We start from the raw sequence: 27,815 nt of genomic DNA on the forward strand, positions 1-27,815 counted from the left end.
GCATATATGTCGATGGTCTGTGTTGTCAACTGGCCTCTCTACTTGTGCCTAGTGTAGGGTGAGCCACTTCCAGATGCGTTGTTAACTGGCTGCTGTAACTGCTCCCGATGTACGCTGATCCCGCTTCCAAAACTAGTCTGCCAGTGCTTCCCTGACTTCTTCGCCTCTCCCATTACACACGTTAGTGTTGCGAGCTGGCTGTGCATATAAAGAGTCAAGCTCACGGACTTCTTGCTCCCACTGCTGTTCAACTTTGTCTCTGAATTCCTCGCAGATGTTATGAAGTACACATGCGGCCCTAATTGCTGCCTTTGCGCTTTGCAGGTGGCATTCCATTCTTTTCATAATAAACTGGAAGCGAGCTTTCAGTCTGCCCAAGGCATTTTCGGCTATCCTTCTCGTCTTTGAGAGGTTGTAGTTGAAGGAAGCTTCCCGCGTGTCGCTTGAGGCATTTGGGTACGGCTTTAGCAGGTGCGCAGTTAAAGGGAATGCTTGGTCGCACAAGATAACTGGCTCTACAACAGTACCTTCAATCACTAGCACAGGAGACCAGAAGATATCACCGTCAACAAGTGTGCACAGTCTTGAACGTCCGTACACGTTAGCGTCATGGCACCTGCCGGGGCTTCCCAAGTTTTTGTACCGGAAACGGTACCGGTGGTCAGCCAACGCCAGAAGGATGATACTATACCTGTGTTAAGAAAGAAAAAAAAAAGACCAATAAGCATAAAGATGGCATGTTTCAGAAGTAATGAATAGAGTTTAAAATTATTAATTCCTGTAGAAAAAAGAAGCAGAGTTTTTACATCAAATTCAAAATAATTACAATGACTCAGGAGCACTACACCTAAACCCTTTTTTTTAAATTCAATTGGATGATGTCAGTAAGCACTTTATAGCAAGGGCCTCTCATCTCTCTTCCAAATTCGTAAACATATCGCAAATTGCAGTCTGTAGACCAATATTTATCCTAGCAAACAAGTAATGCGGGAAAAGCATAAAGAGACACCTACCACCCCTTGTAGTTGTGGTAATCCGTTACATGCTCTTTAGGTGGCGACACTGGAAAGTGGCAGCCGTCCAGGGCGCCGTCAGCGTGCGGGAATCCAAAAACAGCGAAGAACTCGCGCATGTGTGCCGTCATCTCGTCCGAACGCACCATCCGGAGCCAGACGTTTCCCGGCTTCTGAATCACGGCATCGCAGAAGTCTTTGTACAGCATGTTTACGGTTGAGCGACCGATTCCGAACAAGTGCGCGATTGTCCTGTCTTCGGCGCTCGAGCACAAACGGTACAACCCTACTGCCACTCGCTTCTCAAGGGAGATTGGCTCCCTCATATTGGTTCTCTCTCGCTCCAGGAGGCACTTGCATGATCCCACTAGGAATCTCAAGGTGGCAGGAGAGACGTGAAAGACTTGCTTGAAATGGAACTCGCCCAAATGGGGCAAGGTGTCTTCGAACCACCGTTCATTCCTCTGGAAACTCCACCGTTCTCGTCTGATCACGGGTAGGTTGTCGGTCATGGGAGCGGCTATGGTGAAGGCATTGGCCTGCAGCTGCTGATCGATTTCACTTGAAATTCTTGCCTCTGCGTCGGCATCCAGGTCCAGCTGCCTCTCATCTGAAAGGCGTTGGGTTCTCACGGAGAAAAGTGCCCCAACCAGGCGCTTTCACTGTCCAACATCGCGGATACCGCCCTCCAGCTCGTCCTCCACACACTCCATGATGTTTCGTTATGGCGAGTGGCCCAGTGAACTCGCGCACACCAGCTCGGAGCACGCGGAGTAAAAGCTCGCGCTGCAGAACCCAGGGGTCCTGGGTTCAATCCCCACCCCTGCTCGTTTCTATCTCGATGAACATCGTACCGGCGTGCGGACGTGTATCACTGGCTTGTAATGGTTGATCATAATTATGAAATTGGATTTAACTTTGAACTAAAGCTCGTGACTTAGCGCAACCATATGTGGTAACGTGTTTTTAATAAGACGACGAAATTATTTATGAAAATATGCGCATGCACTTCAATATTTCGCGTGCCCATTACTTTGCCCATCGTCATTGCCATCATTTTGAAGTGACAATAAGTTTTCCCGTGTAGCACCAACACACTTGGCGTGTGTTACGACGGGATGAAGTGCACTCGCTTGTAGTGACACTAAAATAGCCCGTCTGACAGGGGCATAAGTAACTACATGAGAGAGCCATACTGCCGCGAACTTGAGCTCAAGGCCACCTGCATTACAAATGGGAGTGGGGGTTAGTGGCAGTAGTACACTTTGTAGCTCAATCTGCCCAGTATAGATTATTTATGGCAGTTCTAAATAAGTAGTCAGGAATAATTGTTGCGATACATGCGGGAAGGTGGTTCCAATCCACTGAAGTTTTCGAAATGAATGACTCTCGGAGTGCATTAGTGTTACATTTAAGAATGTCTAATTTATACATATGATCAATGCGTGACGAAATATAAGGCGGATGATTCAGCAGTCGGTTTTCAAGTAATGAGTTAGTATGGTATATCTTATGAAAGAGACATAAGCGAGCTATTTGGCGATGTAAAGTGAGGTTAGGCAACGATAGGCTAGTTTTTATGGAGCTCACGTTTGCGGTGCGATGAAAGTTAGTTCAGAATCGCTCTGCTCGTTTATTCTTAATGATTCCAGAGCGTTAGTTAGTTTGAAAAGAGCGGCGTTCCAGATAGAAGAAGCATATTGTAATTTAGTGCGTACAAGCGTTTTGTACAGGGTTAGATTCAGAGATAAAGGGGCAAGTAAAAAGTTTCGTTTTAGATAACCCAGCATACGATTAGCATTATTAATAACATACTCAACATGCATTTGCCAGGAAATAACTGAGGTTATATAAACACATAAGTATTTATAAGAAGAGACAGAAAGTAAGGGGACATTTTCGAGGAAATAAGAAGGAACATTACATTTACGCGATACTCTCATGGCCTTGCATTTAGTAGTGTTAAGTTCCATCCCCCATAATTCACACCATTTTGAAACATGGTTAATGTCAGCTTGTAAATTCAGAACATCCAGGGCGTTAGTAACTTCTCTGTAAATAACACAATCATCAGCGAATAAACTAATTGAAGAAGATACAGAATTCGGCAAATCGTTAATATAGATAAGAAACAATAGCGGACCTAATACAAAGCCTTGTGGTACTCCAGAATCGACGGAGGCGAGTGGTGATGCTTCATCGTTAACGGTTCCAAACCTCAGAACGATTAGGAAAGAAAGAGTTATCCAGGACAGAACATTTGCGTCAATGTTAAGACTGTTAAGCTTTAATTGCAGCAGCTTGTGTGAAACTTTATCGAATGCTTTGGAAAAGTTAAAAAAAAAGGAGTCATACTGGGACCCGCTAGGTGCAAATAATGGGTGAATGACAAAAGTTGCGTTTCGCAAGAGAAGGATTTACGAAAGCCATGCTGAGCGGTGCTGAAGAAAAGGTTATATTCTAAAAATTGAACTAGTTGTGAGTAGATGATATGTTCTAGTATGTTGCATGGAATGCTAGTAAGCGAAATTGGTCGATAGTTAGTTACCCGGGCAATATTTATCACCACCTTTGTGGAGTGGTACCACCTTCCCTATCTTCCAATCAGCAGGCAACTCTCCAATCGAAAGCGACTGGGAAAAAGATTGAGATAATATCAAAGAGCAATACATTTTTGTGTTGTTTAGGAACTTTGAGTTAATTGTGTCAGTGCCAGCAGAGGAAGAAAGTTTTAAGTTATCGATTATTCTAACAATACCAATCGGATCGACAAGAACGGGCACCATAAGCAAAAAATCACTCGCGTCGAATCTGCAAGTAGGCGTGTTAATGAGAGTTTGAAAGGACTCATTAGAAACATCATTCAAAACGCGAGCATATTCATCGCTAGAAAATTAGAAATGATATCTCCGTTCGGCGGCCTTGAGTGAAATTACGAATGTTTATTTTTTACTAACTACATTCCAAAACTGGTTTGGGTTAGTGGCTAACATAGACGGTAGCTTAACGTGAAAATACTCGTTTTTTTGCATCTTGAATAGCACTTTTGTAAACTGCATTGGCGTTGTGATAAGATTCCCACCGGTTACAGGTACTGGAAGATTTAGCGGCACGAAACAATCTCTTTTTCTTGATCGATAGCCTCCTCAGTGATGGGTTATACCACGGTGATTGAAGGTGAGACGTTACAGATCGTAGTGGAAAGTACTTGTCGGTGATGACGGCGACCTGAACCTTAAAAATATTCCAGTTCGGCTCAACGGAATGCTCGGAGCAGTAAACAAAATAGTAATCTACGAACTGACTCAGGGCATCGTTTATAGCGTCGAAATGAGCTTTTCGGTAGTCTCAAATAAGTCTTATCTTTTTTCTACTATTACATTTTGGTATGCTTAGAGAGACAAGTAACGAGCAGTGATCACTTAGTCCTGGTAAATGAGATATTAGGGATACAAAGTCAGGTGTGGCGGATAGAACAAGGTCAAGAACATTTGCTGATGTGGCTGCAATTCTTGTGGGTTCTGTAACTAGCTGCGATAAGTTGATATAGGAACACGTGTTCAAGAAATCAAAACACTCCGACGAAAATGGATCAGGAAACGGGCTCTCGTGCCCCCAAGACATGTTTGGGTAATTAAAATCACCTAGAAGAAATATTGGACTGTTTGGAAACCTTGTTACAACCATATTGATAGCATCATGAAGTTCGTTTACAAAACTAGAGGTACACTTCGGCGGACGATAGCTAACACAAATAATATATTTTTTTTTATAATTCACATCAAAACAAACGCAAAGAAACTCAATATTAACGCCAAGTTCACACAATAGGATACAATATAGTCAGCTACTGTAATTAGTACACCACCCCAGATCCAAACTGCCTATCGGAACGATACACGTTAAACCGCTTTTGACAATCGAATATCTCACTGCTCCGCATTGTAGAGGAAAGCCACGGCTCGGTGAGTACAACGTCAGGCGATTGATAACATTGCCAGAAACTTTTCAAGGAGGAGGGGGGAATTGGATGTTGGCCAGCCGAACGCTATACCTGGCTGAGATTGTCATTTATTAGGTAAAGGAGACAACCATCGTTCAGTGTGCTGATGAGATGTAAGGTGCGGCCATGTTTGGTTTACGAAGTTATGTTTGTTTGTTACTTTCGCCCCTTGATCTATGTAGCGTGCATGCTCCCATTTAAAGTGTATTGATCTCTCTTCACACAAGAAGAAAGGGAGGAGGGAAAAAACAGTACAGAACTGCTTGCTCCGCTTTCCGATGTGATTTATGTCTTAAAGTTTACAGTGGCATTACTTTTCCCTACGTCGACTGATCACCATGAGAAGTTTTAGTCGTCTGTATGCTAGTATCTGTTTGTGTCCGTCTAGCAGGCAGGGAAGGCAATGACGCTAGTCTCCCAGGGTGTGGTTACTTTAGGGGGCGACGACTCGGCGACGTCTTCGTGCGAATAAGCTTGGTTGTCGGGCGTGTCGTACGGAATAAATCTTAACTGTTTTGTTCGGTAATTTTTTTTTCTTTCGAAGCTAGAACGATTCGCCGGTACCGCGAACCAGAGTTGTGAAGTAGAGGTCCGACGCCCGGTGGTTCACTGTCATCGCTTAGTCCGCTTAGTCCAGCCGTCCAACCCGCGACTCCCGCGATACGACAGCCATGTGGAGAATTACGGAGTGCATGTGCTTTCGCTACTGGGCAACTTTCTGTTTTCTTTTTTCCTCTTGCAGTTTACTAGAAAAGCCATATTTTTAATATTGAGTTTGTGCCTCCGATGACCCACGCCTTTGATACAAATTCTATTCGCGCCGTTGTAAATTTGTTTTTCGTTGTAAATTCATTTTATGATATCCTTTTCCCATCCAGGCTTTTCAATACTTTTTCCCATGGCATATGCTTCGGCATTTTCTTTATAGTCCCCGATATGCCTGAAAATTCACTAAACTCACGAAAAGAAACATTTCTGAAGTGGTAACCCCAATATTAGGCCTAAATAAAGAAAGTTGGCGAAGTCCTTGCATTTACAATTGTGGTCTTCACCTTGTTTTTTAACGTGGAAGTCTTCACTGGCAACATTGAAAAAGTCATGTTAGGAGAAGGGAAGAGTTCACTCTTTAAACTGTAAGCTTCGTTGCCAACGGACTACGTGTATTTTCATAGTGTCCAGTGAACGCTTCGGAAGCTTGCGCCAGCACCCGCGCAGCAGCACGAAACCAACGTTCGGCACAGTCCCTTTTTAGGGTGCCCGCTCGACCTGCAAACCTGCCTTCCCGTGACGCCATGAAACTGAAAAGCGCGGGTATTTTGATATGTTGGCTTTGGAATCTTTTTCACTCGCTGATTTTGCAATAACTATTTTGAATTTCAAAAAACTAAATAGGATATCGGAAAGGGTAAAAGCCGGTGATTTCGAAAATATAACAAGTTGGGGTAGCTAAAAACAATCGCCGGGCATATGATCCGCTTGCGGAAGCTCCCTCACATCCTTTTGCATGTTCCGGTGTCTGTGAGGTCAGACACGCAGAAAAGAAAAGCTGCAACAAAGGACACGGCCTACGTCATGAGCATGATACAGAGGCGAATGCGCGCTCCCTAAAATCCTGGACGCTTGAAACAAACTTTCGAGAACGTCCGGAAACGGGCCCAAATGTACACGGTCGCCATACACGGACACGGTCGACGTGTAGCGATGTTTGAAGTAACGTGTTCTATCAACGACGTTAGGGGCAACGTGTAGCGTTTTTCACTAACGCAATAACATAATTGTTTGATTTCTAAATGACTAACAAGTAAGGTATTTTCTATACTATTCTACGGTAGCATCCATCGAATCACGTTGCTCGTTACTTCAGTTTTATATTTTGATTTGTTTTAGCTGAAAAACATATGAGCTCAAGTTCTGTAAACTGTGCTGAAAAAAAAATTTTTTTCTTTGCCGCGGCATCATTTGTCGAAAAAAAAAATGTTCGGCAATCTGGATAAAAATATAATCAACACTATAAAATCACGCTGTTAAAGGTCAATTGATCTCAAAGTCCTTATTCGTAACTTATCGGTGCCGAATGGTAATGAGATATAAAGCTCAGCACAAGTGACGGTCGTTACTAATTGGAAGTCATTGTAACTGCAAAGAGTTACATTTATAGGATGGTAATAAATCTCAGCAACGCGTAACTCTGACACCAAACGATTAACCCCATTTCGTTACTTGGTTTGGATAACGGGCACAACACACTGACGTGTGGCATGCCCGTTTTAATTTCTTCCAGCTTCCTTGGAATCTCGAATGGCCCGGGAGTACCGGTGTCCGCCCGGCCTCGAGTACCTGACCTGCATCGACCAAGTGCTGATTCACCAACAAGTGCACCTTTTGGAAGGTCTGCGTAGAACACACGAAACAAAATTGTCGTCAAATTCACTGTGCACATTACCGTTAAAATGGAATTGCAATATTCACCATCTCGTACTGCAAAAAGGTTTAAGTAGGGGCGTAAAACTAGAAGTATAGATATCAACCAATCAATCAACAACTTTTTTCACAAGAAGGATGGCAGCTTGGACAAAAAGAGGCAACAGGTGCAGCTTGACGATGCCCCAGCTCTAAGGTGGCAGTTAGCATTCGACATCAGTTAAACGCGCAGTAATGAACAGCAATACAAGCAAGTATATATGTACACAGAGGCATACTTTTAGCTCAAAGTACAATACAAAGCAAAAATTAGCCAAATAGCAAACGATCTTGTTACTTAGTACGCCAGTTAACAATGCACGCCTGAAAAGCAATAGCATACAACTGACATTCGCAGGGTAGAAAGAATATGAATCATTGCTTCAAATGGAAAATTGTGAGTAAATTGTCCCCTATGAAGAAACGTGTTTAGTAAGTATGGTAGAGTGTACCTCATTGAACCTAGCCCATAGTTCGTTCGGGGGTGGACGTATACCGCTATTCATTTAAACGCGTGCGATATATGTTTGTATGCCTAAGTAAGTTGGATATTTCGAGAATACGGCTACGTTCACTCTTTACTGCAAAATTGTATGAAGCTAGGAGGCGGAAGTTATACATGTTCGTTGTCCTAACAATCTTAAGTCGCGTGAAAAGCGGATCTGTGTGAAAAAAATACTATACATTCGCGACCACTCTTAAGGCTTTTTTTTTTTTTTTTTTTTGGTAGGGTTAGGAGTGTATTAACATTTTGTAAGGTAGTGGTGCCCGATACCAGATGGCAATACAGAAAATATGACCGAACAAGACCGTGGTAGATTATCTGCTTAGCAGACGGGGTGAAAATAGAGCGATATCTAGAAAACAATCCTACGGCCTTTTCTGACTTTCTGGTTAATATAGTTTACGCCGTCATTCCATGATACAGTATCGGAAAAGAGTACGCCGAATATTTTAAACATTTACACAATATCAATATCTTCGTCAGCTATATTAATATTTAAATTAGGATGAACTGATTCTTTTTTTTTTTTTGCACGGAATAGTAAGCATTTAGCTTTGCTCGTGTTAGTTAGAAATTTATTTACTTCGGCCCAAAGGCTAAGATTGGAAAGCATACAATTTTCTGCCAGTTCCATCTCGTTACATGTACATGACCCCTCAAGAAAAGTGTAGTGTCTTCAGCCTAAGCTATAACTTTGCAATCAGAAACACAACGCTCAATTTTAATTGTAATAAAATAAACAATTGCTGGCCTAACACACTTTCTTGAGGTACTCCTGCGTTTACCGGCTTGATGCATGATATTGAACTATTGATTTTAACATATTGCCCGCGTTCAGCGATATAACACAAAAAAATTAAATGTAGGTCCCTTTATACCGTAGCGTTGTAGCTGCCTCAGAAGAATTTCGTGATTAACTAAACCAAAGGCTTTAGAAAAATCCACGTATATGCTAACGTAAGGAGCTTGCTTTCGATATTTTTTTTTTCTGAGACAGTACAGCCGATTATGTAGGTCTTCTTTTCCTAAAGCCGTGATGGTAATCTGCTAATAGCGAGTAACGTTCCAAATATGCTGATAGTTTAACGCGAAGAGTTTAAAACAAAACTATTAGAAAAATCGGATACTATTGATATAGGCCTATAGCTTCCCAACACAGCTTTGTCCTCACTCTAAAGAAGTAATACAACCTTTGCAACTTGCATCAACATAGGAAATTCTTCTGAAGACATTGAAAGAGTGAATGAAAACGTCAACGGTGCTCCTAACAAGTCAATAACAAATTTTATTGGTTGTAAGTTCAAGTCATTTACATCTTCCCCTTTCCGTTTTTCAACTCTGGTATTCCTTTTTCCTGTCGGTTGATCTGGGAGAGCAGCTCGTCGTATTGGCACGACATGACCTTGACGGAGTGCTCGATAGATTCAGCTGTAGTTTTAGAGCGCAGCTCTTAGGGGCCCGTTCCCGGCTTGAGCGGCGTCGGCGTCGCCGTTGGCGTCGCCGTCGGCGTCGCCGTCGCCGTTGGCGTCGGCGTAACCAAGGTCACCCCAAGGTCACGCGACCCCCAAGGTCATCCCAAGGTCACGTGGCCCCCGAGGTCACGTGACCCCTCCCCCAGGGTCACGTGGCCCCCAAGGTCACGTGACACCCAAAGTCACGTGACACCCGAGGTCACGTGACACCCAGAGTCACGTGACACCCGAGGTCACGTGACCCCCCCCCCCCCGAGGTCACGTGACAACCCCCCAGGGTCACGTGACCCCCTCGCCGAGGTCACGTGACCTCCCCGATGACGTCATCGTCATCATCACTGATGACGTCATCAGTGACGTCACTGATGACCTCACCGGCATCCGCATCGTCATCGTCATCATCACTGATGACGTCATCAGTTACGTCACTGATTACGTCACCGGCATCCGCATCGTCATCGTCATCATCGCGGATTACGTCATCAGTGACGCCACTGATGACGTCATCGACATCCGCATCGTCATCATCGCTGACGACGTCATCGGAGTCCGCATCGTCATCGTCACTGATGACGTCATCAGTGACGCCACTGATGACCTCACCGGCATCCGCATCGTCATCGTCATTATCACTGATGACATCATCGGCATCGTCACGTGACCCCCCAAGGTCACGTGACCCCCCCGCAGGTCACTTCACCCCCAGTATCCTTCCCTCCTCCTCCTCAAGAGCTGCGCTCTAATTCGGTGTTACAGGGAGTTGTAAACGGCTTTCATTTTTTTTATTTCCATGAATGTGTCAACGTTGTTGTGAACTGCCATTATGGCAGACAGCTTCTTGTTAAATTCTTCGAGCGTACTTCCGGCATCCTGTACGTTGCTTGGTTTCCGTTCTCCTTTTTCTGGGTTACTTCCTGCCTCCCCCTTTTCACACGTCGGACACTTCCACGTTTTTCTTTTAGGTTCGGCACTTTTCTTTTTCGAAGTATTTTGAGACATACGTGCGCATGTTTCCGAATGATAACTAAAGTCACAAACAGAACAACATCTGGCTGTGATGTTATCCGGAAGCGTTTCATTACATTCGATACAAATGGGATCACTTTCCTCATCGGACATTGAGCCTCAACGCAATAGACCATCTGTGGCTGCGGCAATAGCAGCAGCAGCAGCAGCAGGGTGAGTAATCTCAGATTGAAAGTTTAAAGAAGGAATGCACCAACCCGTATAGCGTAAAAACGCAGCGTTAGCGCGAGGTTATATTGCTTCTGCCGCTGCTAAATGCCCGTGGTATAACAGACGCATGCCGCTTGCTTATTTGGTTACCAACCGAGGCACCGACGCGAAAATGCGTAGGGTTTGTTCAAAAACAGTATCGCATCAAAAAATATTACGAAGGCATAACTTTATGCTCGCATTTTGCAGCATTTACTGGCTTTGAACGCGCGAACACCTACGTGGCCAAAAACACCATCGGGCAGTTCGTGTACTTCATGGCTGAAGGTAAGGTTTCCCGCACAATACGTCCTTGATAACATGGCTGTAGATTCGCAAGGCTTTTACTGGAATAAAATCAAGGAGAACAAATTTTGTGTAGACATGAAGAGTTCTTATTCAAGGGTAACTCCGGTACATTTTTTCGATTTTAGGTTAACCACGGCTTTTAGTTGAGGAATTGTTTCTGAACTACGAGGTGTCAGTATTTTTTTCTATGCCTTGTGTAGCTTTGTAAATCACATGCCTAAAGTTTGTTTCGGGAATCCACGGTGAAACCGAAACTACCGACTCGAGAATAATGGCAACCCTGGTAATCAATCCTTGTGGTCAATTCCAGGAAATAGACACTCTATACATTTTTCCAAGAAACACTCGACCCCAGGGGCAGCAAACCGTTTTCGAGCCCAGTCACTGGGTTTGAGGCTAGACTCTCACCGGCGTTCCTGCTAATCCTAACCGAATGAAATGTGATTTCGATAGGCGCAGTTTCAAACAGTGCTGACGGCTAAATTCTTGAGTTTTCCCGCTGTATTTTGTGTTTCATGGTGAATGCATTTCCCCGAGGTCTTTAAGAAAGTATTGTACCACATCTAAAAAAAAAAAGCAATAAAAACCTATAAACCATTTTTGTTGCGTACGCGCACGACAGAACGAATGCGACAGGAATGTATAGTACGCGTTTGTGCAGTTTTTTTACGATAAGTTTTGACGGCACCGCGCGATTAGCCGCATGTCAAACGACAAAACGCTTAGCTGTCGAAAATAATTTACAACAGAAGATAGCCGAAAGGAAGGCATTTTTCACGCTCACAAATAACGCGTTTACCGATGGACAGGACGCGGACATACAATTTAGCAGGTTTAGGCAGTATCGCGATACATTTGTATCGCGATAGTATTTCAGAAATACATTTTCTGTTTGTATTTCTGTATCGCGATACATTTTTTTTCACCAGTATCTGCATTCCTGTATCGAAATACATTTTGGACGTTTCTTTATATCGCGATACAGCCAGGGTGAAATGTATTTCGTTACATTTCTTGAGAAATACTCCCCCCCCCCCCCCCTTCCACGAAAAAAAAAAAAATACAAATCCAAGCACAATTCTTTTTTTTTTTTTTTTTTTTTTCTGAGGGCATTAGGGTCAAGGAGATGCTGGGGCGTTGTTACTGTGATGACCAGGTTTCCTTCTGATTCTCCAAACCATTTTTTTTATGCGAGCTCTTCTCTCTTCTGAGAAGTGTTGCGTAGTCGGGGGCTCGAACCAGGTGGCGTGCCAGGAGTGGATGCCGCAGGTCCTTAGGCAGGGATTTCTTGAGTCATTCTTTGCTGGCATCCAATGCCCGCGGCTAACCGTCTCTCTTGCTTTAGCGTACACAGTACACCCAGCCGGCAAAGCTGAGTCACAGTCCGTTGCAGCACGAGCCCGGCGGCGGTTGACTTGAAATAGTAGGATGACTCACGCAGTGAAGTTCAACACACATTCGAACGCGTCTGCGGCTGCGCCCGTAATATTGCACGGCTCAAGGGTACATTATCAGCCGACGTGAACGTGACCCGCTGCTCTGGTGATTCAAAACCCAGGAAGGAGGCCAGACGCGGCCTCGTTGTGCCAACCCAGACTTCAAGTTCATGCACCTGCGACTCGTCTCGAGCGCGCTGTTTCTCGGAGAGCTCCCACCTGTGCCGGCAATATCAGCATATCAGCTGTCGCAATCCGCGAAGTCTCTGTTTGGAAGATGCTAGGCGAAACTTGTGGACTGCAATCCATGCATCGGCAGGAAGGACCTTCGCAATAGGGATGCCACCGTATAGCTTTTTCAACCGTAACAGAAGATAAGACACATGTGTTCCAGATGCTTCAGGTGGTTCACTATTCTCGAAAATTCCAATTGACAGTGCCTGCACGATCTTCAACGAGGTAACCTACAACGAAAGTACGTATTGTCCTTTCCTCTCATACAGCAGCGTGGTAAGGTTTTATGATTAAGGCCACACCTACAGATCAAGAATATTAGTTCATTCCACCGTGAACTCATGTGATCAATTTTGACGGAGCCGTCCTTTGACGTTTTGATGGGATTTAGGATGACATAGAATTTATTTAGAAATCGAAGTCTTTTCGCATCTTTCGTCAGACAGACAGAATGTCAGGGAAGGGTGCGCGGTCAGTCGTTGATGGAACGTTTTTTTTTTAAGCCTTTTGAAGACTTCTCGTCGTCCGAAACCACTACTTTCAAGGAAAAGTCCCAAACCTACGGGAAAGCAATTTCGGGATAAAATAACCTCCACTTCAAGCTTCATCTCATTTGGCGCCGCAAACAAATTTGACAAATGTACTGCATCATCAGTATTTCTGTGATATTGTAGTGAGTGCGCAGGCGAGCTGGTGGAAATTAACCATTCTGATGTTAGCCTGAGACTGAGGCAGGAAAAGAGGAAGTTTCAAAGTAGAAGAAAAAGGAACAGTCGAGGATACGTCTCTAACACAGCTAAAGACAAGTTTATTCGGTCACCCTCTTATATACTTTCCACAATCTTCACCACAGAACCTTCGCGACCTCCAAAGCCACGCGAAGGTCGATCGTCTTCCGGGAGAGAGGAGATAGGTTGTGTTGGTGAGGGGGCTTTGTAGGATTGTCAAGGTCGTTTGATTATTGTGGTGGAAAGAGATGAGTTCTTTGTTATCTTTTGGCTTTGGAGGTCGCGAAGGTTCTGTGGTGAAGATTGTGGAGTGTATATAAGAGGGTGACCGAATAAACTTGTCTTTAGCTGTGTTAGAGACGTATCCTCGACTGTTCCTTTTTCTTCTACTTTGAAACTTCCTCTTTTCCTGCCTCAGTCTCAGGCTAACATCAGAATAGTATTTCTGTATTTGTATATCTGCCCTACGTAAAATGTATTCCTGTATTTGTATTTCCAAATACTTTTTGCCTCTATTTAAAATGTATTTCCGATACGTATCGCGATACACTTTTACAGATATATTTCAGTATCAGTATTTTAGCTACTATTTTAATGTAGCTAAAATACTGAATATTAGCTAAATATTTGTATTTCCGAATACATTTTTGAGTATTTCTGCCCAACCCTGCAATTTAGCAAGTGTTGACATTCGAGCAATATATCGTACGTACCACACGATGCAGCGCTATCTGAAAATAATTTATTGGAGAAAGATCCCAAATAACACGGTCACAGTCGACGACAGTCACATCTTCACGATCGGACGGAATCCGAGATGACTTCGTTTTGGGACACGTTTTGAGGAGAGCTTCCTTTTTTCACAACAGCACCAAGGCAAAGGAACGAATGCGAGTGACCCGTTTCCCACCCCAACTCGGACAACTATATTTGGAGTTGACTGAGGATTCTTCGCGGATTATCTCTGAAAGGGGGGAGAACCATGTTCGCAAAATCGCGTCGAGGGCCGTTCGAGGTCCTTCAGCTCTTTCGTTTCCCGTGAATGTCGAGCAGAAAAGCTCAAATGGCAGGCACTTACCAGCCCTATTTCTCACAGTGGAAGATAACACACAAAGGGTACGCAGAACGCATAAAAAAATTAAGTGGAAACTTTCAAGATTGACCAGAAAACGTCGAATGCAAAACCGCAAAAACGTAGGTAGAGAACCGCGCTGAGCGGTTCTTCACAGTTCAAGAGAGTGGCAGCAAATTTCTAGCTGATAGAGGGCGCGAGAGTCGCACCAGCCGCATCAGCATCAGCAACATGGAGGCGGCCCAGGAGCGTTTTTTTGGAAAGGTTCTTTTATATAATGTTTTTTCAGTGAGTACCTCCCCCCCTTGTGCAATGCCCGTAAGGGCCTTTAAGGTTTAATAAATGATGACAATGATGATGATGAAAAATAAAAAAAAAAAAAATAACACTTAAGGTTTGGCTCGATATTCTTCTTCCTTTGGTTCTGAACAGGTCGAGCCTCGGTTGAGGCGCGTTGGTGAATAAGAAAACGTTTTTAATATGTGAATATAAGTAATAAAAAAAAAATAATCAGAACGTCGGTTAAAACAAGTAAATGTAAACGCACGTTTGCCGTGTGTACCTTTTTTGATGCCGTTCAAAAACGCTCGAAGCACGGACCGATTGCAGTTCACTCCGGTTTTCTCCAGATAGAGTTCCGCTGATGCCACGAGCAGCGAAGGGCAGGGAACTGAGCCACACTATGGCCCCACACATGAGTTTCACTCTCTCCTCAAGCCCAGAATCTCAAGTCTACGTCAGCCACCATTATGTTTTATTTGTAAAGATCTCTTATATTTTATTTGTAAAGATGCGTCGTGCTGGAATACATAAAAAAGATGACTCACAAAAAGGATGACTGAGATGCAGGTAACCTGGCTGAAATTCACAAATAAACTGGGGCAACCCTAGAAATTTGACCACAAAAAGTAAGTAGCTTTCAAAACAGGTTCAAATAATGTGAAAGAAGAAAAAAAAATACTTTCTGTTTTCTAAGAGAAGATGATAAGTGTGCAGCAACGAACGAGGATGCTTGTGGCAATAACACCTTCACATATTATCACTTCCCTTTCAGTAGATTTTAAAGCAGACAGAGCGTTGTCTCGTGTTGTGACATTTTGAAGATGGTCGTAGTCACTATAACCGAGAACGACATTGTTAATTCTTTTCTGTGCACTTACCGGCTCGAGCCTCTCGAAGAGGCATACAATCACTTGGTTTTCTCCTCTCCCCGCCTTTGATCGCAAAGAAAAAAAACAAAGACGCTAAAAAAGCGGATATCCCCCCTCCCTTTTTTTTTTCTTGATTTTTTGTAGAAAGGCTTATTTGGATTTTATGACATTGTTGTTAGGGTGTAAAAAGAAAATAGATTCAGGGTCTTGGTGTTGCAAAAAAAGGCTTTGCAGAACTCAAGAGAGCCAAGCCTCCCTTTGCGCTGGTCAATGGGCGTGACAGTGTCCATTGCGCCTAACTTTACCAATACAAAAACGACCTTTCCTTTAGAAAGGGGGGGGGGGGGGGGCTCTGGTCCTGCAAAAATGTAACGGATTACAACGAATCCGTTATGTAAAAAATATAAGGGGATTACTTTAAAATTACTGAAGGAAATATGTAATTGTTCCGTTACTAAATTACCGATAAATGTAAGGGATTACAAGTAATTTCGATACTTGTAACGGGTTACGTGCAAGTCTGCATCTGTCCATCCAGCCATCGTGTGACACAAACTCTGTTGTGGTACCGCAAAACATACGAATGACCTAGTCGCAAAAACAGTTCCGATCAGTCAGGCTTTGCTTTGGAGATATCAAACGTCTAGCAAATAATACACATTAATATAGTTGCCGCTCGAAAAATGAGTTTACCAGGATGAACGCAGGCTCAGAATGAGCCCCCACTTGTGAGAACTACAATCTTGGTGGTGTACAATGGACGTTGCAGAAGCGTTGCGCAAGCTAATCGTAAGATGGCGCTGAGCAGGAATAGACTAAACTATGGCCGCCAGCGAATGCCACCTTGGCACCACGACGCGCTTGAGCGAGCTGGTAATCAGTAATCTTCGTGCTCGATCGCCGAAGAGAACTTATTAACTACGGCCGCTAAAACATGACATATACCAAGCAGAAATCGTCCGCTGGGGCGTTAAGAACGCAACAGAAAACCACGGCGAAAGAAGTGGCAGTACGAGCAAGATAACTAATTGGAAACGAACACGACGTCGGTGCACAAGGTTGCCCGAGAAACAGCCAGCCGGTTGAATGCCCTGCTGGTGATAGTATTCTTAATATCGGTTTAAGAGTAAATCGCGGTTTTCCATTAGTGTGATATTTTGGCAGTGCTCGTATTTATTCTCCGTATATCAATACCAGTCATTTTCTTTGGTTCGACTTCTGACCGGAGATACCCTTGAACTAATTTCAATATCATTCAGAATTTCGTCATAATTTCCAAGGTGTGTGTGTGCGTGTTTCTGATATGAAATATAATCCCCCGTTTTATTCACTCCCAGAAAGTGGATGCTGCGCAAGGAACTTTTTGGGCAATTGCCGTTGCTTCGAAATGGTAGTTCTCGACTACCGAAAAGTGCAAGTCATGCGCTTCGTCCGACCGCTGAGGTGCTGCAGCTGCATCTGCTTCTGCTGTTTGCAGGCGAGTCGTAGTCTACTCTAAAATGAATGGAAAGTGGCAATCTCTATTTATCTGCTATGCAACAATAGCTGTTATACTCGAGTCCCGCTCGAGCGACCAACAGAAACAACCGACGCCGACAAATCACAAACACGTGATTGTACCTTTGCACGCGAATGTAGCTTTGACGTGCTTGCAATCACTTGTGTTTAATTCACGAAAACCGAGAGACCGAAAGTCGTGCCAAAGGTATGCCATCACATGCATGCTGCTTGTCGGTGCCGGCTGTTTCTGTTTTTTCGCTCTAGCGCCACTCGGCTATTATAAGGACTCCTCGGCTACATTCGCGGCGTCGACGTTGTGCGAGGCAGAAAACTCAGTTTCATGCATGCTCGCGCGTGCACCGCCCCGTGACGCCAGGCAAAACGCCCGCGCTTGGATCTTCCTATACTCTGTTTCCTACTTAGCGTGCAACGCTGTCAAAGCTACTGGCGCGAGGGCGTTGATTCATCTGTGGTTTGGTTTGCGCGAGAACGCATGCAAATGACCAACGAGATCAAGCCCCATGCTCGCGCCAGTAGCTTTGATAGCGTTGCACACTAAGCATGAAACAGAGTATAAAGTCCCTTGATAAAATTCAGGCTTTCAAGTATCGCCAACCATCGTTGTAAAGACGCGAGAGACACGTGCCACGAGCGGTTGCTCCGCCGCTATTCGCTTCCACGGGCCGCTCATTTTAGTGCTGGGCCACCATTTGTTTCCAAGGACCGTTCGACACACGGGCCTCGTGCACTGGCACATTGGACGCTACTTGCAAGACAGTTGTGCCGTTCAGTTTCCGCCAACGTAGCCAAATAGTGAGAAACATATTTATATATCGTTTTCCTTTACCTACACAAATAGTCTGGACACACACACACACACACACACACACACACACACACACACACACACACACACACACACACACACACACACACACACACACGCACACGCACACGCACACACACACACACATATATATATATATATATATATATATATATATATATATATATATATATATATATATATATAGATATATACAGGGAGTTTCAGAGAACGCAGGCTAAATCGCTCCAACGAAAACTACTCATCGCAACGAAAAAAGGGTTGTGGCGTTTGGGTCCTGGTCCAGGGGCCCATTTAGGAAAATTATTAAAGTCCGGGGGTAATTAAGTTGTTAATTATTTTTGCGTAATTAACTTTTTAATATTGTGTTTAAGGACATAGCTTAAATTAGAAAATTGCTCAGCATCATCGAAAAACACTAAATCAACAAATTGCAGAACGATAGAAGGCACTCGAAGCATTTTACGGCTTTCTGAAAAACAGCTCAAATTCGACCGGTATTTAAGTTTCGGTTTGCTATCGGAGCGCACCTCGGCCCCGGCGGCACCGCGCCCCGTGGATAGATAGTGCAACCAACCTCTGCTGCGTCGCGCGATGACAACGCATTTCAAGAGGAGGGGCGTATTGGTGATGCACTTCGACATAGCAAGCGCCTTGCCCTCCTTTGCCTCGGAGCAGGGGCTGTGAGCGGTCTACGGAATAGCCTAGCATATGACGCTCGCAAGAGAAAGAGCTTTGTGCGCACGCGCTTAATCTCTCCCGTGACGCCGCATTTTTCCGCGGCACAACGCTGGCCGTCCCGGCGGTCGACGCTCGCTTGATATTGTTAAAATAGTGGGCACAGCGGTTGCAAAAGCATAAACAACAAATTATAGAAAGCAAGAAACAACAAAAGAAAACAAAGGCAGAGAGCAAACAAAAAACACCTACGAAAGAATCAGTGTAATCAGATAATTACTTCGATAAAAAAAACTATCTCAATTTCAAAGCAAAGAGCAAACAAAAAAGAAAAACACTTACGACGGATACAGTGTAATGACAATTACTTTGATAGAAAATGTCTGCTAATATCACACATGCTACAGGATTCTATATCGTAAGTTAGACCGGATCCTTTTGTTCAGAAACGTTGGCAGTGTTTGTTTAATAATCTGTAAACCATAGTCAGCACGAGATGCATTTACTACCCAGAAATTGAAATGGCGAGTTCAATATGTTATACGTTTGTTTCCGAGAGATGCTAAGCGTATCAAAAAGCTGTTTATATCTCTATATTCCTGTTTATATTTTACACACACTCTAAAATCATAGTATTGAAATACATTCAGAACACCCAGCCCAACAAAAATATCGTTAGTGTGACAATTATATGGCACGTTTCATATTATCCTTACCACTCTTTTCTGCAGTAAAAATAGTTTTTGCAGATTAGTTTTTGTGGTGGTACCCTAAACTAGATGACAGTATATCAGGTGAGATAAAAATATTGAGTTATATAAAATCAGCTTAACTCGAATAGAAAGAATATGACGTTGTCTATGTAACATACCAGTTATTCTGGCAAGTTTTGAAATTAAATAGTCCACATGTTCGGTCTAAGACATGTGCTTTGAGAAAATTACCCCCAAAGTTTTAAATGTGTTTACTATATCGATTGGAGAGGAGTCTAAGAAAATGTCGTTGTTAGGGTGATATTTTTCTATTTCTGGGGCTGAAAAGGTCACCTTTGTTGTTTTTTTTTCTTATTTATGATAAGATTATTCGAACTAGCCCAGGTTTCTAGACTTTCTATGGTTCTATTGGCAGCACAAGCAATTTCATTGCAATCTTTAGCTGAAAAAAAGAGGCTGGTGTCATCAGCGTAAATTATAAAGTTTACATTTTCTGCTGTGTTAACGATATCATTGATGTATATATTAAACAGTAGTGGCCCCAGTATACTGCCTTATGGTACTCCAGATTTAATTGGTTTTGTATCGGATAAGTGACAGCTAATATTAACGAAATGCTATTGCTGTCCGTACACTGATTAACTGATTAATATCCATTTGTTCTGTATATACCTCCGAGCTACCAACTTAATACAAAGAACCGAGAGCTCCTTCTGATCAACTGCCTGCTCCTTTTGTGTTCGTAGGTGATTTTAATGCTCATAACCTTCTCCGGGAAGGTGGACGAAGGGACACACCAGGAGCATTATTAAGCATTTTTTTTTTACTTTCATCAGGTTTGTGTTTTCTCAACTTGAAAGAAGCTACACACTTTTCCTCAGCAACACTACATTCACATCAGTTGACATTTCACTTATGCAACCGACACTACTTTCACTGTTGTCATGGACGGTCGTCTGTAATCCTTACTGTAGCGATCATTTTCCCATTATTTTAGGCTACCACAATCATCCTGTCACACTTCCGACTCGGCCACCTCGGTGGAAGTTTAACAAATCTATCTGGGCTCTTTTTAAGCAATGTCTGTTTTAGCTATTACATCTCTCCAACAACTCTCTGTTGAAGAGGCCGCAGGGCATATCACGAAGCACAGATCGAAAGCTGTTATGCTCGCGATACCCATGACGTCCACTCATCATCCCAAACGACCAAAGCCATGGTAAAATAAAGACTGCCGAGTGGCCAAAACAAAAGCATGGGGCATTTTTAGGCGGTACGCTACACAGATCTACCTTATGCATTCAAGAAATTAAGGCTCCTGCACGATTTGCTCGCAGGCTGTCTAAAGGTAGTTGCTGGGGAGGTACTCATTATCATTAAATAGCCAGAAACACCAAAGGAGGTATAGGATCGAGTTCACAAAATAAACGGCTTTTACTGTGCTTTTAGAGCACAGCTCTTAGGCGCCCGTTTCCGGCTTGAGCAGCGTCGGCGTTGCCGTCGGCGTCGGCGTAGCCGTCGGCGTCGGCGTAACCACGCGTTGCATTATGAGTAAACTTTCCCGCTACATTTACCAGAAAAATTTTCCCGCTAAATTTAGCGGAAAAGTTTTACGACGGGATGCCAAACGTAGCGGAAAATTTTCCCCTAAATGGGAGGCGAGCAGGAGAGCAGGAGGGCCATAGCCTCCCCACAGCACCCTTCCCTCCTCCTCCTCAAGAGCTCCGCTCTAATTCGGCGCTACAGGGGATTGTAAACGTCTTTCATTTTTCATTCCTCTTTAACATGAAATGAAATATGTTTTGAGAGCCTCGAAGAACAGGCTGGCATTCTTGCCGAACGTTTCCAGTTTGTTTCCAGCTCAAGGAACTACACGCCTAGCTTCCTTCGACACAAAGCACAGGTAGAGAAAAAGGTCTCTGAATAGTTCGAGTGGTTTACTTATTTATTTATTTATTACATGTACCCTCAGAACCTTAGTCAATAAAGACGGGTGTGGTCAAACAAATAAATGACGATGAAGTAAAAAGAACCAGTTAGTAGAAGTACAAAAAAAATGGCGTCTATCTATACAATATTAGCTAAGGCGTTCTTGAACAGTTGGAGATCTTCTATCAGAACTGTTCGTACGGGAAGGCGATTCCACTCTTCCGTTGTGCGTGGGAGAAGTGAATGAAAAAAAAGCAGTCCTGCACCATCGGATACCAACCTTATGAACGTAATCTAATCGAAATGAAACACACTGGGGAGGTAAAATAAGTTTTTCGCGGAGATGGAGGTATTAAAACAACTTATGAAAGAGGCAAAGACGAAAGATTTTACGACGGGATGCCAAAGACGTTAAGTCAAGGCTGAATTTCATTGTGCTTATGCTCGCAGTTCTGTCATAGTCCGACAAAAAAAAAAAAAAAACATAAACAGACTTATTTTGGACTATTTCGAGTGAGTGAATTAGATTTTCACGACAAGGATGCCAGATTAAAGTGGCATATTCGAGTTTTACACGAATCAGTGCTGTGTAAAGTAGGAGCTTTAGAGATGAGGGTGCTTTCGCAAAATTCCGTAGAAAATATCCCAGCATGGTGGCTATAGCGTTATCAATCATATTGCGACGTCATTGGCCTCCATAGGCCCAAGCGTACCATAGTTATGAGCGTTGACACTTGGTGGCGTCAACGCGTTATTACCTCCCTTAGAGTGACCAGAGGATGTAACATGTCACCGGGAGATGGCGTAGCCGGTGGAGCCGTGCGTGCGTCGTCTGCTCCGCGAATCGGCAGATCTGGCGAAATCGGCAACGTCGGTTTGGAGTGCGAGCTCGCTGCTCTTTGAACGGGACGACCCCGATCATCCTGATTTATCACCGACAGATCACGACGACCAGACCCGGCAAGTGCACCAGTTTCACAGAGAAATAAATATCGCTTTGAAGGGCGCCATACAAGTTGGTATCCTTCATTTATCAAAGCCAACAAGGAAGCAGGGCGAGTCCGGTCAGGCAACGCGGCGGTGGCATTACTCGAGTATTTCACGCAGCATATCGCATCGATAGTGGTGTGACAGCAGCATTATCACGCTACCGCAAAGAAACGCGTAAACCACGACGACTTTGCGCCATTCCTTGGCACAAGAGCGAACACTAAACGAACGAAGGGAAGGTACCGGCGTTGAGGAACCTTGCCCTGGTCTCGACGGCATAGGCGTGCGCATAGGGGGGGCAGGGGGGGCGGCCGCCCCCTCTAATCATCTAGGGGGGGGGGGGGGGGGGGGCGCAAAGTTGGCACGACTCGAGGCGCGACGGCATAGGCCTCCTGCGCTGAAGCTTTGAACAAACTGTAGCGCCCTCATTTTGGGTAGTACAAGCACACCTGATTGAGCATATCCCTACTTATGGCACGTTGGTCGAGTTTTTTTTTTTCAATTCTATGTGGTGCTAAAGAGCGAAAAAACAGCTTTGGACGCCAGAAATCGGCCAAACTCAACGTTGCAAGAGAATCGAAAGTGCCAAATTCATGACACCACCGCTAGGGCACGCGTATCTTATCTCTGGGTGGTGACGTCACAACACCTGTGTCGCGACGCTTTAATTTTTTTTTTCTTTTTGATGTCACTTTGACACGCGTGAAACGGCATCTTTTGGCTCACGCTCTCAGCGTCTTAGCTTTGACGGCGTTCGAATTTTTGTTCTGTCTTTGTATTTTCATCGTGATCTCGCGCTCCGCACCAGAACAGGCACGCTTCTGCATGCGTGACAGTATGAGACGCTAAAATTTGTACTACCCAAAACACGTCCTGACAAGACTTATTCGCAGCACCCTCTGGGCAGCGCAGGAGGCCCATGGTTTCTTTTTCGACGGCATAAAACACCGACGCCAACGTTCCCTCCCTCTAGTGCGCGCAACGAAAAAAAAACAACCATAAAAACACGCCGCGACGCAGTCAGTCATCGAACAGTTCGCGACAAAATCGCGTAGAATTTTGCTTTCACAAAATATGACTGTATAAAATAAAGTCATAAAATATTTTTACCACCACATAACATATCCATTAGTTTGTATAATGCTTGTTGAGCATGACATAATGCGTGAGTGTTATCTTGTTGCTTATATTACATGTTTTATTAAGCGCCAGAAAGTAAGATTATCAACTGTACATTTGGATGCTCAGAAGAAAAACAAATAGCATGTCATAGCGTTTACTAAATATTGTAACTTGCTGTTTCTCGTATTTTTAATCTGCGATATATTCTCGTGCTTTTAAGCTTTGCTATTACGTTGTGTATTAGATGGCGTTTTTCGGCCTCTGCATGAACGTTGCAGACGCCATATGACAGCTTTCGCCAGGTGCACCCATGCGTTTGCCCTGTATGTATACTATATTTTCCATACTAGCGGAGTCACGTTGAGGCAATATTTTTAAATATTCTGTGCTGTTAAAGATGGCATATGCCTCGTATCTTTCTCTGGTTTAGAAAGAATAAAAACATTTTGTATGCGCATTGTGTCACTGACGCCAAGGGTGTCGAACCGGAACCGAACCGGAACTGAAAACCGGAACAAAACCGTTATTTTTAGCCGAACCGGAACTGAACCGAACCGAAAGCTTCGCCGCCATCTTGTGACTGAACCGGAACCGAACCGAAAAAAATATAACGGTAACCGGTTCAAAACGGTTCAAGGTAATTTTTTTTTGTTAGTATCACAAAATGAACATTTGGGAATATAAAATTGGCGGCTGTATTTCTATTGATCAAATTGTCATATACAGAATTGCAACGTATGGTAAATTGTGGGTTTTCGTGGCGTTTTTGTATTGGCACTATGATTAACCATTTGTCACGTTGTGACGCGACGTCATATTGTCAATACAAGTTGTCAAGTCATGTCACGTGACCTCGTGACGTCACGTGACTCACTGCGTCAACTCGATTTGATTTAAAGAAGTCACTAAATGTATTAGCCTTGTTGACAGCGTAACGTAACATGACATCACCATTTTGCACCGAGTGACGTGACACCGTGACGTAAGCGATTTTCAAAACAGCTAGTCGAGTGCTCGGGTTCATGGCAATCAGCATCGTCAAACATTCGGGTAACGGCTCATGTCAATTAAATATGATAATAGCCCAACTCTAAAAATATATTAAGCTCCAACTTAAGCTTTTGCTTTCCAAACACTAGCCATAGTCATAGTCATGCCGCCTAGGGCATGACTATGATATACACTGATGGTATATAAATAGCGTCAGATCACGCGGCCGCTTATTCAAATTGCGAGTTGAGGAGGGGACCGACAGCTGTCTCTTTCCTTTACTTTTTCTGCATCTGCTATTGCGCAGAGGGTAAAACTAATGCATATTTTCGCAAGCTATAAACGTCAGGGGTTACTTCTTAGCAGTATTCGTTGAAAGTACAAAAAAGAAAAATGTTGCAAGACCAGTTTTACATCATTGAGGCACCCAAACATTGTTTCGTTGCTGCTGAACTGCATCCGAAAGATGTCCCCGAGAATACAAGTATTGAAATGACTAAATGCGACTTATTAATATAACGTTCTATAGAACTACATCTGTGCATGGAAAAAATACTTAAAGGAAAAAAAAATTTAGTGACCTCAGACGTACAGGCGAACAATGGCAGTCGCTGTAAGTCTCACACGAGCGTCGTTCTCAAATTATTGCCCAAGTTTCGACCCCCTCTGTTTTTCGCTTAAAGAAGCTATAAAAAGATTTCTATACATCACAAAATTCTACTCAGGATCACTCCCTAACGTTAATAACTGATTGAACTTGGCTTTTTTATTTTTTCTAGGCAATGGCAGTCGCCAAAAAGTTAGAGAAATATGAGCATCGTTCATTCCCTCAACTCGGAGCCAGAAGCGGCCACTTGGCCTGGTGCCTGTCTTATGCCCCCAACGTTAATCATACCCTCGCGCTGGGGTTGGAAAGGAAGAAAACGCGTGCTGGAGCTCCAGGCATTGTTAGAGTTTGGTTATTCTCATTACCACAGTGGTTGGACATGTGCCGCTACCCAAGTGTCCACCGAGGCATTGCTTGTTACGATCCGATGTACAGTGCTCACGCAGTTCTCGTGTCCAATCCATGAGCCGCGCTCGACTGTCGTCAGGCGGGTGGGTTTGATCCCACAAATACATCAATCTTTGCGAAGGCAAGACTCAAAGAAAGAGTCTCATTTAATCCTCGCAATTTCACCCAGACAAAGAAGCTTCTGAATCAGTGGCGGCCTGTGCGAGTATACTTGGGTCAGACTAGGACCAGTACGCCTCGGAAAAGTCATGAACATTCCAAACCGATATCAATTTTATCACCCCTTTAAACTTCACGGGGTGCAAAATGAAAGCAGTGAAGGGTTGCTGTTAACAAGTGAACACTAAAATAGTCGAATTAGAACACACGAACCGGAGGAGGCAATTTCTCAGGAATACTATCAGCCTTTCCACTCGGGTGAAGAAGGAAGACCAGCGAAGCTGTACTATGGTGGGAATGAAGTAATGGCCGGCCGCAAGTTGGCAAGCCAGAGTAGAAATGCTGGAAAGGTTGCCGCCATCTATGAACGACGGTGAAAACCAGACAACCAGCAAGTCGGTTGTCTGGTTGCCGTCGTCACTTATAGATGTCGGTAGCTGTCCAGAGTTTAGTGCCGTCATTTGTTTGCTGACGGACACGATACTGGGGCAACTAGCCCTTAATAGCTCCGCTGTAAAAAGAAGTGTGTGTGTTTGTGTGCGTGTGTGTGTGTGTGTGTGTGTGCGTGCGTGCGTGTGCGTGTGGGGGCGGAGAGGGAGGTTAATTTTAAAAACCTACTGTGTTGTAAAGGTCCCTCTTCCCCGCATCTTTGGCGCAGACCAAAAAGCGTGACCCCGGAAACTACTTTGTGTGCAAAAGGCTCTTGCCAAATAGCACGTTTTTGTCGTTCCAGACGCTCGACGATGCACTAAGAATAGTAATACGTGCTTTTAAAAGACTTGGCTTTCACTGAGCTTGAACCTCCTCAGCACGCATTTTGCACCACCGAATTCGATTTTCTCAGCAAGGAGCAATAACAATGACCACCAGCCTATAGTGTGATGATGTCACGTGCATACTATGTTAAACAGTTAAGCGCGTTTTCGGTTTTTGGTTTCGTCCTACGTATGACACCACTGTTGTAAATAAAATTTTCTAACCAGCTTTCTGGTAAATTATGATGTTTGCAACACTAGCAATAGATGTCCTAATTGTAAAGTTGTGCAATTTTTGTAGGGGTCTCGCGATGATATATGGCAGCCTAGAGAAATGTTAGCGTGCATGACAATTCAAGCATAAGGTTCTAAAGTGAGGGCCAAAACAAAGTGCAGGTAAAACCGAATATAACATTTGCCTCCCGAGGCAGTATTTCGCGAAGTTTCGAGCGCATAACAGCTCATAAAATGTGATTTATACTAAGATTTTAAGAATCTTTGTCTTTCCTTCGCCCTATTTATGTAAAATTATAAATTTCATTGCCTGCATTTTTACACATATCTTTTTGCAGTAAGGCGTTCTGTAAGAGATTGTTTAGAAAAATAACATTAATTATCTCTTTATTTTTGAACATTTCATGTATTTGACTTCCAATCTATTATGTGAGCACAGAGCCCTTTTTGGCGTACCCTGCAATACGATGTTTCGAACTGCCAATCAGCAAACAGAAAAACACTTTTACGCAGACTCCACAGCTCGCGTAGTTTCGAGTATCGTCCTTCTGCGTCGGTATCAAGCAGTTATGGGAACATTATAAAGTAAAATGTGTTGATCGTTATAAAAATATATAAAATTACTAACTGAATATTTTACAACATGATTAAGTGGCCGACCACCCTAAAGCAATGCCCCCCCCCCCCCCCCCCCAAATTATCTGAAAAATGTTTTGCCAATCTTTTCCGGCGTTTTTATCCTCGGCAGCCACGTTGTAAGTGATATGGGACAGCCTAACACACATTCCTGATTTTGAAGCTAATTTAAATAACAATGTGTTCTTCACACATATAATTTCTCAAGCATATAGAAGTCTGTTATTGCCTCTTTTATGTGGGGAACCTTACTTTTATGCGTCTGTGGGCTGGACACAAACAAAGCAAACAAGGGCGCGCTTCGGAACTATGACGATTACGCACGCAAACCGTCAAAAAGTGTCCAATTAATTACCTGCCATGTCGAGTAGAACGTGAAATACTACTTCGTTTTACTTAACAAAAAAGAATCTTGGAGAAAGCGTGCCTCGCGTGGCCTAGTCAAAAGCGTCTGACTCGCAACCGAAGGGTCATAGGTTCAAATCCCACCTAAAATTCTTAATTTTTTTCTTTCAAGAAAAAGGAATTACTTTAAAAAGTGAATTCATTTGAGACACACGGCGAACTTTAATTCGCATTACATGTCATGTTTTATTCACTCTCATTCCACGCGTGATGTTACGTTTCACATGAGCATTGTGGGATGTTT

General features: G+C 43.7%; 2 pseudogenes; one reads left to right on the top strand and one right to left on the bottom strand.

Moving 5' to 3' along the window:
- Window positions 1-81: 81 nt before the first annotated feature.
- LOC115316989 lies at window positions 82-1,222 on the bottom strand (annotated as a pseudogene).
- Window positions 1,223-7,314: 6,092 nt separating this feature from the next.
- The window catches only part of LOC121047906, a 56,039-nt pseudogene continuing 35,538 nt past the window's right edge, over window positions 7,315-27,815 (top strand).

This window comes from Ixodes scapularis, unplaced genomic scaffold (assembly GCF_016920785.2).
Source record: "Ixodes scapularis isolate PalLabHiFi unplaced genomic scaffold, ASM1692078v2 PGA_scaffold39__5_contigs__length_11793443, whole genome shotgun sequence".
NCBI lineage: Eukaryota > Metazoa > Arthropoda > Arachnida > Ixodida > Ixodidae > Ixodes > Ixodes scapularis.